Genomic DNA, 17672 nt, shown 5'->3' with positions numbered 1-17672 from the left:
CACTTTAAAATAGAAATAGGATTTAGGTCTTGTATGTGGTTTAAAAAGGGTGATGTTTTTAACCACTTTACCACAATATCTTCTGCTAGATTATCTTTATTTCCTGGAGAATTAATTTGTTTTACTTTAGTGCTCCAAATAAATGTCCCAGCTCCCATCCCACAAACTGGCATATGTACACCATTGTATCTACACCATTACTGTCCTCAAGAGTCCCACATTAGGTCCTGGAGGGAAAGATAATACAACGAATTATTACACAAAGGAATTCTCAGAGTAGTGACTTTTCCAAATACGAGGAGGAGAGGTTGTTGTCACAGAAAAAATTTAATGTAGTCAACATTTTTTCCTGGCATATTGTAAAGGGGCAAATTTTCAGGTTTAGCTAGGGAAAATAGATAGTCTTTCAAACTTGGGTTAAAATAGGAAGACCGAAAGAAACATTTAAGGATTTTTTTTTTTTTTTTGAGGAAGACTGGCCCTGAGCTAACATCCGCGCCCATCCTCCTCTACATTATATGTGGAACACCTACCACAGCATGGCTTGACAAGCGGTGTCATGTCCGCACCCGGGATCCGAACAGCAAACCCCAGGCCACCGAAGTGGAAAATGTGAACTTAACCGCTGCACCAACAGGCCAGCCCAGAAAACTTTAAGGATCTTATGTGTCCTAATTTTATTTGCTGGAAATGGACTCCAGGTAGGGATTGGAAAGCAATTCAAATTATATGATTTTTTCCATTGATGCCCTCCTTATTATCTTCTCCTGTGAGTTAGTAGGGGAATCTGTGTCTGTAGGTGTAAATTCAAATTCTGACCAAATACTCAGGAGAACCTAAAATAAGTCCTCGGTAAATTACTTGGAATTAATTAATATTATAATTGAATATCCCATGGTATGCCATATTTACATAAGAAAAGACATTTTAGAAACTGTTTAATCTGAATCATGCTATTCAATGCACGCTTCAGATACTGAAGAACATTATCCATCTACTATAAATGCAATTAAACTTTTTAGTCCTATTGAAATAAGATAGAAACCTAGGAAAAAGGTAAATGAGACGTGATCCTCAAAACACATCAAGCTTAACTCAATAAGGGGATTGTATTAGCTGGACCATATACAAAGGGGATTGTATATAGTCTCCATATATGTGGAGAAATGTATTATAGGAATTGGGTCACGCAGTTATGGAGGTCAGGAAGTCACATAGTCTGCTGTCTGCAAGCTGGAGGACCAGGAAAGCCGGTGTTATAGTTCAGTCAGAGTCCAAAGGCTCAAGAACCAGGAGAACTGATGGTGTACTCCTCAGTCCAAGGCCAAGGGTCTGAGGCAGGGCGGGGGGTGGGGGGTGGGGGGTGGGGAGGCTGCCGGTGTAAGTTCCAGAGTCCAAAGGGCCAAGAAGCAGGAGCTCTGACATCCAAGGGCAGGAGGAGATGGATGTTCCAGCTCAAGAAGAGAGACAGAGAATTGGCCCTTCCGCCACTTTTGGTTCTATTCAGGCCGTTGATGGATTGAATGATACCCACCCACTTTGTTGAGGGCAGATCTGCTCTAGTCAGTCTGCTGAACCAAATGCTAATCTTTTCCAGAAACATCCTCACAGACGCACCCAGAAATAATGTTTTATCAGCTATCTGGGCATTCCTCAGCCTAGTCAAGTTGACACATAAAACTAACCGTCACAAGGATGTTTTTGTTGTGGAAATAATTAAGAAATTCTAGGGAAAAATAAGAGGTTGTACTGTAGTATCATATTACTCAAATAGCAAATGACTATACATATTAAAAAATAACCATTGAGCACGGCATTGGGATAATATTTTTTAAAAACTTTTTTTTCTTCAGGTTAAAGAAAGGCAGAACTTTTCATCCTCAAGATAATTATGTCTAGGTAAGTTTAAACTGGAAACAATGTTTTGTTTTGTTTTTTACTGAGGTCATAATAGAAAGCAATGGTTTAATGGTGTATCTTCAATAAGCTGGAAATCTTGTTATAGTTTATAGTTAAATTGTAACTCAGGTCACTAGCACTTTTTGATTCATATCAGCTTTTTTGTTTATTTTGTTAGGAATGTTCTTAAAACTTTCCTACCCACTTCAACTCATATTTTCCTTTGATCGTGTTTGAAGAAGGGCAGTCGGCCTACTGAAAGCACGATGCATTTTTCTTCACAAACATATCCAGTTTAAATACATTACCTATATTTCAAATTCAACGTTTCCAGAAGACATTTGTGTTAAACCCTATGATAAACTGTTAAAGGGTTTTTCTAGATTTTTTTTTTTTTTTGGTGAGGAAGATTGGCCCTGAGCTAACGTCTGTTGTCAATCTTCTTCTTTTTGTTTGAGGAAGATTGTCCCTGAGCTCACATCTGCATCAATTTTCCTCTATTTTGTATGTGGGATGCCACCACAGTGTGACTTAAGCAGTGTATAGGTCCGCACCTGGGATCCGAAACTGTGAACCCCATGCAGCTGAAACAGAGAGCATGAACTTAACCACTACACCACTGTGCTGGCCCCAGTTATTTATTTATTTTTTTTAACAGACCATGGCAGGTCTATTTGATTTGTTTTAAATGTATTCACTCTTTTGGGTTCATTTGACCACAGATTTAGGAATTAGATTCTTCAGACGGAAGTATGTGTGTTTAATTTCTCCATGGAATATGTGGGGAAACCAAGTAAAATGACTGGTCCAAATCCAAATCTTGGCCAATGCCACGTGCCAGCTTTCCTGCCTATTCTAAATCAGGCTTTGTCAAATCACTCTGAGTTCCTTGCTTTGGCTTCACAAATGAAGGAAATATAATCCTCTGAGAGTTGTAAGAGAACGGCAACTCCTCACAAACACATGCCACAACAGGAAAAGAGGCACATGGATAAAAGTGCTTCTCCTCTCGTGGTTCCTTTCTTGAAGGAAAAGCATTTATTAAGCACAGAAGCATCCCTGACCTTAATTTCCATTGGCTAGAACGTGCTTACCTGGATATCTGGAGTTGCAAGGGAGGCTTGGAAATTTACCAATCTGACAAAGGGGATGAGTGTCACAATTAGCTTAAAAAGTCATCATTCATGCCTGAGGCTGTGCACTGAGCAAAGTCAGAGTTCTGACAGCAAAGAAGGAAGGAGAAATGACTTGTAGAAACAGCAAAGAACATCTCCTATATACACTTATTTTTCTTCAAATCCCAGGGCTAAGTACTAAATCCATCTGTACAAGAGTGAATGACTGAAGAATAATTTGTTGATGTATCTGGGGACCTTTTTCTGTAAATCACAAGTTCAAATTACATCCAAAAATGTTTTCAATATGGCCTGAATAATGTTTTAGATGTTGCTAGTATTATGTTGCTAAATATAATTCTCACTAAGTTAGGGAGACTATGGAACTTGGAAAAATTTTCCCTATAGAAAATCTGTTGAATGAAAGCAATTTCCACTGTGAGGACAGACCCGTGATTTCTGAGCCTGGTATTTTCAAGCCCTCACCGTTTGCAGAATGATGTATATATTGCAGAGAAAATTTGATGAACGAATCCTTTAGTTATATCCAATTAAATTACAAACACATACATGGCTAATGCTGATATGACAATTTAATTCAACGCTAATTAGATTTATCTGTCTGCTGTAAGACACACAAACATATGCCTTTCTGCCTCCCTCTAGGAAAAAATAAGTTTCATGTCAAAATGCCAACATTTATTAAACTGAACGAAAAACCTGAAAATAGTTGCATGCTTTTAAAGAAATTAGTCTTCCTTTAAGTTCTTCAGGTGCTCCTGATGCATATTAAAAAGAGATAATTATTAGCATCATAAATTTATATGATGTATTTCTAAGTAAGCATTTAATTACATCAGCTCAAGGACAATTTTAGGTTCCATATAATCTGTGGGTTATAGAGGCCATAAATAGACTGCTTCTGTAGACGAGGTGACATTTTAGCCAATGAGCAATTGGATGCTGAACAGCGTGACATTTCTGCCTTCTGTTAAGATCACAGTGACAACTATGTCCTTTCATCTGGATTTACCGACCATAGGTAGGTGATGATCCTTAACATCTATGCATTATTTACACCGAGAAGTGCCCATAAATACATGATGAGACGGCTCTTGGTAAATGTTGCTGTACCTGAATTTGCTTTGAATTTCCTTAAAGAAATTTTACATTTGTTTCAAATTAATAATCAGAGAAAACACAATGCCATTCCAAGTAACAAAGCACCTTTCACAGTTTCATAACATATTCATTCTTCACCCGGGGGCCTATATAGTTATTAAACAGATTTGATAACAGCCCAGTAGTTACAATCAGAGAAACTGGATAAGCATCCACATTCTAGCATTTCATAACTCTGTAAGCTTGGGAAGTTCATTTAACTTCTCATAAACTTACTTAAAAAAATTGTGGTTCATGCACATAATATAAAATTTACCATCATAAGCATTTTTAAATGTACAGTTCAGTGCCATTAACTGCACTCACGTTGAACAACTATCAGGACCATTCATCTCGAGACCTTTTTTTTTGCATAACTGAACTTTTTTTTTTTTTTTTTAAGATTTTATTTTTTCCTTTTTCTCTCCAACGCCCCCCGGTACATAGTTGTGTATTCTTCGTTGTGGGTTCTTCTAGTTGTGGCATGTGGGACGCTGCCTCAGCGTGGTCTGATGAGCAGTGCCATGTCCGCGCCTAGGATTCGAACTAACGAAACACTGGGCCGCCAGCAGCGGAGCGCGCGAACTTAACCACTCGGCCACGGGGCCAGCCCCATAACTGAACTTTTAAGCCTGTCGAATAATACCTTCCCACTCCTTTATCCCGCAGGCCCTGGCAACCACCATTCTACTCTGTTTCTATGAGTTTGACTATGTCAGACACCTCATATAAATGGAATCACCCAGTATTTGCCCTTTTGTGACTGGATTATTTCCCTGAGCATTATGTCCTCCTGTTTCATCCATGTTGTCATCTATGGCAGGATATATTCTTTTTGCATGCTGAATCACATTCTATCTTATATGTATGTCACATTCTTTTAAATCTACTCATCCATCTATGAACATTTAGGTTGTTTCCACATCTTGACTATTGTGAGTAACAGTGCAATGTACATGGGAGCACAGATACCTCTTCAAAATGCTGATTTCAATTCTTTTGTAATAATACCCCGAAGTGGGATTGCCGGATCATATGATAACTATCTTTAATTTTTTTAAGAACCTCTATATTGTTTTCTACAGCTTCTGCACAATTTTACATTCCCACCAACAGTGTACAGAGTTCCAATTTCTTCACATCCTTGCTGACACTTGTTATTTTTTGTCTATTTGATGATAATCATTCTAACAGGTGTGAGGTTGTATATCATTGTGGTTTCGATTTTCATTTCTTTGATGATTAGTGATGTTGGGCATATTTTCATATACCTGTTGGCCATTAGTGTGTCTTCTTTGGAGAAATGTCTATTCAAATTACTGGACCATTTTAAAATTGGGTTATTTGTGTTTTTGCTATTGAATTGTAGGACTTCCTTATATACTTTGGTGCTAACCCCTTATCAGATATATAGTTTGCAAATATTTTCTCTCATCTCTAGATTGCCTTTTCATTGTGTTGATTGTTTGCTGTGCGAAAGCTTTTTCAATGGATGTAGTCTCGCTTGTCTATTTTTGCTTTTGTTGCTTGTGTTTTGGTGTCCTATCCAAGATATTGTTTTGAAAACCAATGTCAAAGAGCTTTTTCCCTATGTTTTCTTCTAGGAGTTTTACAGTTTCAGATCTTACATTTAAATGTTTATTGTATTTTGAATTGATTTTTGCGTATGTTGTAAAATGAGAGTTCAGTTTTATTCTCTTGCATATGATTATCTAGTTTTCTCAACACCATTTGTTGAAGAGATTATCCTTTCCCCGTTGTGTACTCTTGGCACCCTTGTCGAAGGTCAGTTTACTGTACATGTACGGGTTTATTTCTGGGCTTTCTATTCTGTTCTCTTGGTCCATATGTCTGATTTATGTCAGTACTATATTATTTTAATTACTGCAGCTTTGTAATATATTTTGAAATCAGGATGTATGATGCTTCCAGTTAAAGATTGCTTTAGCTATTCAGGGTCTTTTGTGGTTCCAAGTGAACTTTAGTATGTTTCTTTTCTGTTTCTGTATAAAATGCTATTGGGATTTTAATGGGGATTTAACTGAATCCATAGATCACTCTGGGTAATATGGACATTATATGAGAAGTCCACAGCTAAGATCACACAATGATGAAAAGCAGCTTTATCTCTAAGACCAAGAATAAGGCAAATGCCTGATGTTCACTCTCACCACTTCTGTTAAACATAGTCCTGGAAGTCTTACCTAGAGCAATTAGGCAAGCCGGAAAAATAAAAGCTATCAAATTGAAAAGGAAGAAGTAAAATTATCTCTGGTGCTAGATCATGTAATCTTCTATGTAGAAAACCCTGAAGACTCCACAAAAGAAACTATTAGAACATGTATTCAGTAAAGTTGTAGAATATGAAATCAACATACAAAAATTAGTTACATTTCTTTACCCTGACAATAAACTATGCAAAAGAATTTAAAAAGCAATCACATTTACAATTATATCAAAGAGAATAAAATATTTAGGCATAAACTTAACCAAGGAGGTGAAAGACTTATACACTGAAAACTATAAAGCATCAATAAAAGAAATTAAACAAACAAATAAATGGAAAGACACCTCGTGCTTGTGGATTAGAAGACTTAATATTGTTAAATGCCCTATTAATCCAAAGGGAAACTCACTTTTAAAATGCAAGTAATAATACAAATATCACAGAGTGGTGTTGATATAATGGCTTGTTAATACCTACTATATTGCATTTTCTAAATTAATTTCCATGTTTTTGTGATACTCCCCAAAATGAGGATAGAGACCTCATGCCTTTGAATTAAGGCAGATCCTTTGACATGATTCTATGAACTCTCTGTTATAGCCATGCAGGCTCCTTCTAGCAATGGGGTTTTATTAAAAGCAATAAAGACATTCAAAATTCCATGCATAGCCTGGAATTATCAATCAGTTGCCTCATCACCAGCTGCAACAGTTCAGTTACTGAAGAAATTCACCACAGCTAAGGAGACTAAGCCTCAGTCACTGGAGTATATTGTTGTGAGTTTAGCAATAGGATTTTATTGCTCAACTTTAATTATAAAGTCTTAGATCCCCCCTTCCCTGCCCTCTCTATCTTTTTCTGTTTTCACTTCTGTAATCATCAACCACCTCCATTTCATGTTGTCTTTTTTGCTTCATGGCTTCAGTTAACTTATAATGTTCACTTGTTCATAGCTGCCTTTTGGTTACAGCCCCTCCTGCTACTGTCATCTTATGACCTATTGCAGAGCATCTTTTCAGCTCAAAATGTCCCTATAAACTGGCAGGTAATTACTCTCATTTCTAAGTTCAAATTATCCAAAGAAGAGGCCAGTCCCATGGCTGAGTGGTTAAGTTCACTCTGCTTCCGTGGCCCAGGGTTTCGCCAGTTCAGATCCTAGGTGCAGGCTTAGTGCTGTTCCTCAAGCCAAGCTGAGGTGGCATCCCACATAGCAGAGCCAGAAGGACCTCCAACTGGAATATACAACTATGTACTGCGGGGCTTTGGGGAGAAGAAGAAAAGAAAAGAAGAAGAAGATTGGCAACAGATGTTAGTTCAGGTGCCAATCTTTAAAAAAAAAAACCTACCCAGGGAAAAACTGAGATGTTTGTATCATCTCCATTTGTGTGGACGTCTCACTGCCTAATTAATTCACAGGATCCTGCCTAGGAATTAGGATGTCTTTGTGCAGAGCATGGCAATTCAAGACAATTTCTCTTAACTAGGGATGATATATGTGGTATTAACCTTGATGTATCTACAACATAGATTTGTGCTTCTGGCCTGTCTTTGGGTTAGTCTAGAATGGAGTAATGGATGGTTACTGGAGACAGTGTTTGTCTTTCCTAATGTTCCGTGATCGGTATTATTATCTATGTCAGTCTGCTAGGGCTGCCATAATAAAGCACCATAGACTAGGTGGCATAAACCACAGAAATTTATTTTCTCACAGTTAAGAAGGTTAGAAGTCCAAGATCAAGGTTTCAGTAGGGTTTTATTCTGAAGTCTCTCTCCTTGTCTTGTAGACGGCTGTCTTCTCTCTGTGTCCTCATGTGGTCTTTCCTCTGTGCACAGACTCATCTGTGTCCACATTTCCTCTTCTTATGAGGATGCCATCATATTGGATCAGGCGCCACCCTATTGATCTCATTTAACCTTAAGTACCTCTTTAAAAGTCCTATCTCTAATTTAAATCACATTCTGAAGCTCTAGGGGTCACGACTCCAACATATGAATTTGGGAGGGACGCAATTTAGTCCCTAACACTATCCTTACCAAGTTTTAAAGTAAATAGAAAATAATTTTATGTAACACAGTTGGAAGTAAACCTTAAGGATGGCTTACAAAAGGCAAGGTGAGATTAGGGCAATTTAGAACGTTGCCTGTTACTTGCCTTAAGAAAAGAAAAAAAATTGTCTTGACAAGGAAAAATCATTTTAAAAACTTACTCCACCTTGTTTCTAAATTTGTTTTAGACTATGACAAATACTAATAGCTTTGTGTACACTAATAAAGTGTAATTAACACTGAATTTGGAGACAATGGTAATGAGATTTCAGCACTAGAAAAGACAGAAGAGACTTGGAGAAACAGTGTTTTCTGACTAACAACTGAATTAAATCCTTCCCTCAGGATCAAGCTTCCCCATTGTGCACCTTATGCATAAAAATAAAATCTTGGAATGCAGCCTGCAGCACATTGGGATTTAGGTGATTTTAGTAGATCTTACATAATTAATGAAAAATAAACAAAGGCATAAGGAAGCATCATAAATATAGTCTTACGCTAATATTCTATGCCACCTAATTCATAAAGATTAGGGATATGCATGATTCCAAGAAGCCTCAATTGTAGCTACTTTTCCTCAATATAAAATAAAAATGCCCGTTGCATTTTTAATTTTGTACAACCATTTAAAACAGAAGTGATCTAAAACAATCTTTCAATAAAATGGCACCGAATTATTCCTTATTTGTATTAATGATAACACTGAACTGGAATCTATAGACGGTTCCAAATCAAGTGGTGTTCCATCCTCTCCAAATCCACGTCTTTAATTATACTAATCCTTCTCTGACATTATGAATGTGCAACTTGCATTTCGGCTATGTGAATATTTTCATAGCAAGCCCCCTGGAGTCAGCTTAATGCCACTCCACCTCATTTCCAGTGTGATGCACGGATTTTGTCTTTCTTTCCACATTCCGTGTTGCCTTTGCATTTGATGATGGAATTTAGCTTTTTTGATTTTGACCACGCATTCTTCACCAAAAAACGAAGTCTTTTGTGGTAGATTGCATTAGTGATCTTAATTCTTCGCCTGCTGTGAACTGACACTCATCCTATGTCGTCATCATAGATGGAGCATACTTCTCTTTTCTGTGTCTTGGGGCTAGGTATGAGACTTGCTGTGGCCAATGATAAATATGCAGAAGTGACAGTGGGCCATTCTGATCCTAGGCTTTAGGAGGCTGCCATGTATTTTTATTTGTCTTTCTATGTTATTCTATAACCAGAAGAGCATTTCTCATGTAAAGTCATTGCCCCAGAAGGAGGAAGAGAGAAATGTGGAACCAAATTGATCCCACTTTCTGCAGCCTAAAACAGAGTGGTCTGCAGACTGGCAATAAGAAGCAGAACCGTCAGGTTGAGCTCATCCTAGATCAATCAATGATCAGATACTTGCCCGATAATAAGTGATTGATGCTTTGTGGTGGCTTGTTACGCATCAATAGCTAACTGATACTGGTTGGGTTATGGGATGAATGACTCAAAATTCATATGGTAAAGTCCTACACTCTACCTCAGAATGTGACTGTATTTGGAGATAGGGCCTTTAAAGAGGTAGTTAAAGTAAGAAGTCCTTGAGTGGGCCCTAATCTGATATGACTGGTATCTTTATAAGATGAGGTGATTAGGACACAGACACATACAGAGGGAAGACCGTGTGAAGACAAAAGAAGACAGCCATCTACTCGCCAAGGAGAGAGGTGTCAGAATGAAATCAACCCTACCAACACCTTGATCTGGACTTCTAGACTCCAGAACTGTGAGAAAATAAATTTGTGCTGTTTAAGCACCCAGTCTGTAGTACTTTGTTATGGTAGCCCTAGAAAATGAATACAGGTTACATTCACCGTCTTTACCTCTTTAGATATTTTGTAGAATCAACACCTAGTTTCCATATGTGAACCTACCTGAAGAAGTTAGGCCGCATGGCTACTGTCCAGCTCCTGGAGTCTATTGATGAAACATATTTAAGGAAGCTAGATGATGCCCTTATTGGATAACTTAGGGAGCCATGAACAACATTTGGTTATTTAATTATAAGTTTAGATTAATTAACATTAAATGAAATTAAAACTTCTCTTGTAAGACATTTGGTCCTGTCCAAAACGTCTATCAGACATTTGGTCCACGCCAAAAGTTCCTTGACATTTGGTCCAGTCCAAAATGTCCATGAGGATATTTGTTCCATGCCACGATTTTGTACAGGAGCAAATATTAAGGACCTTTTTGTGTGGACCTAATGTCTCCATGGACATTTTGGACCGGAACAAATATGGCCAAATATCAAGGACTTTTGGCATGGACCAAATGTCTTATGGACATTTTGGGCAAGACCAAATGTTTGCTAATCAATATTTCACTTCATTCTGTATCAGAATAATTCTTTATTTTTTAAAGTGTGCATAAATTATATTATAATGAGGTCCAAATAACCTTTTTATGGTGCTGTAGCTTATCTGGAAAACTGCAGTTTAGAAGAGGCCAAAATAGGGATTTATCATTTATTCTCCATTGCTACAATTTTAACTTGTCCATTAGTCGTTTTTCTTAGCAAGCACTAAATGAGATCATAATGGGGAAAAATGTCTTTGGTTTGGTGTAATAATGCTTAAACAGAACTATAAAATATGGCATATGCTATCAGCAGATTTTTTTTCATTGGTTTCTTGAGGATAATCAATTCTTTTTTAAATTAGACAATTTTTAAAGATTTTAGAAAAGTTATAGATTTAGAGCGAAATTGTGAACATAGTACAAAACGTCAGACACGCTGCTCTCTTCTATTATTAACATCTTACATTGGTATGGTACATTGGTATGGTACATTTGATACAATTTGTGAAACATTATTGATACATCACTTTGAACTAAAGCCCATACATTATTCACATTCCTTTACTTTTTTTCCCCTTAGTTTTGACCTAATGTACCAGGATCCAGGATCCCAGCCAAGATGCCACGTTAAATTTAGTCATTATGTCTCCTTAAGCTTCTCTGGGCTGTGACGGTTTCTCAAATTTTCCTTGTTTTTGATGACTTTGACAGTTTTGAGGAGTACAGGACTGGTATTTTGTAGACATATCAGTGATTTATTATTGTTCATATTGACTGTGACCACCTTGTGGAGGGACAGTTGGTCAGGCTTGTCTCCCATAGAATTGCCTTTTCCCCCCTCTTTCCGTCCTGTACTTTTGGAAGGAAAACACTATGCACAGCCCACACGGAAGGATTGGGGAATTATACTCGTCGCTCTTGAGGGGGCAATTTCTACATAATATTTAGAATTCCTCTGCACTGGAGATTTGTATCTTCCCCCCCATTTATTTATTTAATCATTTGTATCAGTACGTATCATAGATTTTTATTTTATGCTTTGAGTTACAATCTAATACTCTTTTAATTTTTGTTGTTGCTCTAATTTTTCCAGCATTAGCCATTGAGTGCACTTGCAGTTGGTTCCTGTCTCCTCTTGACATCCTCGGATCAATATGGGTATTTTTTTTTAAACTTCACCCCCCTTTCTTACATTCTGGCATTACACAGTGCTCCAGTCTCATCTTGTTTATTTCTAGCATCAGTCCTAGAATCAATTATTTCTCTAAGGAGCCCTGGTTCCTTTTATTGGACAATGATATTAGAAAGCAGCAACTGGGTGCTGGTATGTTCATTGCGACCAGAGTATCTTTATAAGTCTTCTCGGCTGACCAAGCAGGAATCATATATGTGTAAACACACATGTATATACACATATCTATAATTATTTATATAGGGAACCATCTGTCTCTATATTAAGCTAAACATGAGTGCCTTCCTTTGCCTCCAACTCTAGTCGATTATTATTAATAGACTGTTAATAACAGAAATTACTTTACTTCCCTCCTTTGCTGATCGTAAACTCCCATTCAAACCTGGTTTCCACCATTTGCCATTCACTTACTTCATTGTTCACTTCCAGTGTAAATGTTAGCAGAATCAGAATTGCTAGCCCATACTCCCACAGAAAACAACTTTATCGACTAGAGTGTAATGTTTCTGTGCAGTTGTTTTTGCCTTAAGTTCTGCAGATTACACTCATTTCCAAAATTACGTAGGTCACCTTCAGGTATCTGTAATACAGGTAGGTTATCTTATCTTGTCACAGTCTACAATCCTTCCTGAGATCTCCAACTTCCTAAATGACTCTTTAAAATTTGCATTCATTAAGGTTCAGTCTTTGTGCTGTAATGTTCTATGGGTGTTGACAAATGAATAGTGTCTTGTATCCACCATTACAGTATCATATATAATAGTTTCACAACAGTAAAAATTCCCTATTCTTACCTATTAAACTCTCTCTTTTCCTCTAATCCCCTGGCAACCACTGATATTTTTACCATTGCTATAGTTTTGCCTATTCCTGAATGTCATATGATTGAAATTATACAATCTGTAGCCTTTTTAGACTGGTTTCTTTCACTTAGCAATATACGTTTAAGATTCATTCATGTCGTTTTTTGGCGTGGGTATCATTAATTTTTATTGCAGAATAACATTTTTGGATGTACCAGTTTATTTATCCATTAATCTATTAAAGGTTATCTTGATTACTTCCAGTTTTTGGTTTTTATCATTAAAGCAGCTATAAATATTTGCATGCAGGTTTTGCATGGACATAATTTTTCAAATCAGTTGGGTAAATACCTAGGAGCATGAATACTGGATCCTATTGCAAAAAATATGTTTAGCTTTGTAAGAAATTGCTAAACCATTGTCCAAAGTGGCTGCAACAATTTTCATCCCCACCAGCAATGAATGAGACTTCCTGTAGCTCTGCATTCTTGCCAACAATTGATATTGTCAGTGTGTTTTTTATTTTCACTTTAGCTATTCTGGTTGATGCGTACGTACTGGAATCTCACTATTGTTTCCACTCGCAATTTCCTGAGAATAAATGATATTGAGCATCACTTTATATGCTTATTTTCTATCTGTTTGTCTTCTCTGGTGAGGTGTTTATTTAGATCTTCTGCCTATTTTTTTAACTGTTTTTTTTTTTTTTTTGTAATTCTTGAGTTCTAAGAATTCTATGCATATTTTGGATACTAATCCTCTATCAGATATGTTTCAAAAATATTTTCTCTCTCTGTAATTTTCTTTTTATTCTTTTAACGGTGTCTTTTGCAGAGCAGACTTTTAATCTAGTAAAATACAATTCGTCAATTTTTTTCATGGATTTTGCTTTTAGAGGTGTATTTTAAATCATCTCCAAATCCAAAGACATCTAGATTTTCTATGTTTTTTCCTATATTTTAAAATTCTGTGTTTAAATTTAGACCAAAAACCCATGTTGACTTAATTTTAATGAAAGGCGAAAGGTGTGTGTCTAAATTCTTTTATTTATCTTTTGCACATGAAGTCCAATTGTTCCAACACCATTTGTTGAAATGACCATCTTTTCTCCACTGAAATCTCTTTGTTTCTTTGTCAAATATCAGTTGGCTATATTTTTATGGATCTAAATCGGGGCACTCCCTTCTGCTTCATTGTTCTTTGTATCTGTCTTTTCACTGGTGCCATGCTGTCTTGATTGCTGCAGCTTTGTAGTTGGTCTTGAAATCAGGTAAGGTGCACTCTCCAACTTTAGTCTTCTTCAATACTGTGTTGACTTTGCTAGGTTTTTTTGACTTTCCATGTAAACTTTAGAATCAGTTTATCAATATGTTTATCTATATATATCTACCTATATACGTCTCTATATCTATATCTGTATATATGTATCTCTCTCTCTCTCTATTTTGATGGGATTTTCAATGGGATTGTGTTGAATCTATACATAAAATTGGGAAGAATTGATAGCATAACAATTTTGAGTATCATGATCCATTAATGAAATATCCCGCCTTTTATTTAGATCTTCTTTTATTTCTTTCAGCACAATTTTGTAGTTTTCTGCGTATATATATATCCTGTGCATATATTGTTAGAATTATTCCTATTTCCTTTTGTGTGTATGCCGTTGTCAATGTTTTATCAAATTCCAATTGTTCATTACTGATGTATAGGAAAGCAACTGACTTTTTATATAAATCTTGTACCCTGTGATCTTGCTATATTTACTTGCTAATTCCGGATTTTTTTTTTTTGTCATTTTTTTGGGTTTTCTATGTTACTTGTGTCATCTACAAAGAAAGAATTATTTTCCTTGCTTCCCAATATATACACCTTTATTTTCCTTTTCGTATCATCTTGTATAAGCTAGTACTTCCAGTACATTATTGAATAGGTATGGTGAGAGAGAATGTCTTTGAGTTCTTCCTAATCTTAGGAGGAAAGTATCTCAAAGTAGTTTGGTCAGGATTTCTTTCTTCAACTTTTAAAATATTTCACTCCAATCACTTCTTATTTGCGCAATTTTATTAAAAGTCTACTGTAATTCATATCCTTTTTCCTCTATAGAGAGGTGTTTCTCTCCCAATCACTACAACGCCAACTTCTGTCAAGATTTTCTCCTTGTCTTAGATTTTCTACAGTTTGAGTATACATCCCTAGATGCAGGGGTTTTTTTTTTGGTATTTCTTATGTTTGGTGTTGTCTAATCTTCCTGTATCTGTAGTTTGGTGTCCATGATTAATTCTGGAAAGTTCTCAGCCATTATTCTCATATTTATTCTGATCCACTCTCCTTTTTCTCCTGCTGATATTCCAATTATGCATTTATTAACAGATCTTGGATATTCTATTATAATTTTTAAGTTATTTTTTCTCTTTGCTTTTCATTTGGGAAATTTCTAATGACCTATCTTCAATTTCAATGACTCTGTCTTCAGTCATGTGCAATTTACTGATGAGGTCTCAAAGGCATTCTTCATATCCATTATAATGTTTTTGATGTTAGCATTTCCTTTAATTCTTTCTTAGACTTTCCATCTCTCTGCTTACATTACCCCTCTATCTTGCATATTATCTATTTTTTCCATCAGAACTCTTAATATATTAATTACAATTGTTTAAAATTCTATGTCTGATAAATCTGAAATCTCTGTCATATCTGAGTCTGGTTCTAATGATTGTTTTATTTCTCTCTTTTTTTACAGGGAAGGAGTCACCCTGAGCTAACATCTGTTGCCAATCTTCCTTCTTCTTTTTTTTTTCTCCCCAAAGCCCCCCAGTGCATGATCGTATATCATAGTTGTAAGTCCTTCTAGTTCTTCTATGTGAGCAGCTGCCACAGCACGGCAACTGGCAGACGGAAGGTGTGGTTCCATGAACAGGAAGTGAACCCAGGCTGCCGAAGCAGTGACAGCCCTGAACTTTGACCACTAGACCATCAGGACTGGCCTTGTTTTATTTCTTTTGATTGTGTTTTTTCTTCCCTTTTATTTTGACTTGCAATATTTTATTGAAAACTGGATGTGACATATTGGATTATAATAACTGAGGAAATTAGACATTTTGTATGAGGTTTTTATGGTAATCTGGCTAGAAGTTGGACTATGATTAATATTTATTCTAGTTATGGGTGCCAGAGGCTTAAAATACTCCTAGTGCCCTTATTTTTGTCACTTTCCTAAGTAATCCTCCTCAGAGGGGACAAGAGTCTTCCTCTTCAGCTCTTGCAGCTGCAATCTTCCATTATAATACTAAACCTCTATTGACATAGTGGTAAACTGTGGATGAGTAAGCATTCTATAAGCTTGTGATTAAACATCAGTTTTTAGTGAAACTATTCCATTGGGCTGTGCTCTTTCAAAAGGTTTCTTAGATTTTTTTGCCTCTCTTAGGTAAGATAAGAAGCCTTGAGAGGACTGGAGTAGGAGAAATGCCCTTCCTACAAGTGGAATTATCTCTGGCAAGTCTTTTATCTTGGAGGGTAAGCCTTTGATATAGAGAATGCTTTAGGTGTATTTCACAATGATCACATTTCCCCTTTCCCTGCCAATGACATAGAGGGATCTTCTTCACCCTGAGAACCAGGTGAAGTTAATGGAAGTAAAACTTATGAGAGTATTGGGTATCCCTAAGAACCCCTGTCCAGAAGTTTCACTCTTATGCTAATCCACATTAAGCCTCCAGCAGTTCAATATTACCATGTAACTTTTCCTATCATTTTAGGGCTCCAGTGGCTTCTGCTCCAGGTAAGCAGATCTCAGCTCTGATTCTCTGTATTTGCCTGTCTACCCAGATTTTGTGTTAGCTGTTGGCTTCACAACATCAGTTCTTTGATGGGCTTATGATAAATTATCAATTTTCAGTTTGCTCAACTTTTTCTGGTTGGAGGATAGGAGTGATGACATCTAAGCCCTTTACATGTGGAAAGTGGAAGTATCAGTAGGTTTTAAAAACTTGTGTGTCTGTATCCATGCGTAAAGTTATCTACTTTTACACATGAAAATAACTAACTAAATAAACAAGTGAATAAAATAAACTGCTGGTAGAATTGAAAAGGCAAGTAGCAGAACAAACGTCTATTTATTGTATTGTGAGTTTGTTAAACGGGCAAATTGCAGTAAACATAGTTGTTTCAATTTTTGTTATTTAAATATTTCAATGAAAATTAATTAAATATGTATATACTGAGACTATATTAAGCTTATAACTTGATAGTGGGAAACAGCAGTAGGAACGTGGCAAAATCTTATTCTTCAGATATTTTATAGCTTGTGAGACACAGTAATTTTGTAAAGAACTAAATTAGATAGAAGAATATAACAAGGCCCATGAAAAGTTCATATATTCTAAGAAAAGAAAAGAACAAGAATTTGCCTGTAGCTAGTCAATCATAGACAACTTACAGAAAAAGGTGGAATTATTTAAAACAAACCCACAGAACCCAGGAACGGTATTAAAAATGTGTGTACTTATCTGGAGCAACAAGTCATTTCTTTCGTCTTTCATCATGTTCTCAAAATGATTAACACTCAGGGGGCCAGCCCTGTGGCTGAGTGGTTAAGTTCGCGTGCTCCTCTTCAGCGGCCCAGGGTTTTGCCAGTTCGGATCCTGGGCATGGACATGGCACTGCTCATCAAGCCATGCTGAGGTAGCGTCCCGCATGCCACAACTAGAGGGACCCACAACTAAAAGTACACAACTATGTACCGGGGGGCTTTGGGGAGAAAAAGGAAAAATAAAAAAGTGTTTAAAACAAAAAAAAATAATGATCAACATTCAGAGAGAGAAATAAGTAACAATAAGTTTCTAGAGTTGAATAGGTAATATATTAGGTAATTTTTGATTATTCATAAA

At 36.4% G+C, this 17672-nt stretch overlaps 1 long non-coding RNA gene across 1 annotated transcript in view; it reads left to right on the top strand.

Moving 5' to 3' along the window:
* The window catches only part of LOC139080609 (uncharacterized), a 62667-nt gene that overhangs the window by 26160 nt on the left and 18835 nt on the right, over positions 1–17672 (top strand). The window contains exons 2-7 of the long non-coding RNA XR_011535230.1: positions 475–701; positions 1854–1899; positions 11879–11943; positions 15524–15725; positions 16211–16299; positions 16542–16564. This is a non-coding gene — a long non-coding RNA (uncharacterized lncRNA). The remainder of the gene's footprint in view (positions 1–474; positions 702–1853; positions 1900–11878; positions 11944–15523; positions 15726–16210; positions 16300–16541; positions 16565–17672) is intronic.

Source organism: Equus przewalskii, chromosome 31 (genome assembly GCF_037783145.1).
Source record: "Equus przewalskii isolate Varuska chromosome 31, EquPr2, whole genome shotgun sequence".
In the NCBI taxonomy this organism is placed as follows: Eukaryota; Metazoa; Chordata; class Mammalia; order Perissodactyla; family Equidae; genus Equus; species Equus przewalskii.
This window is presented reverse-complemented; position numbering and strand designations above follow the sequence as displayed.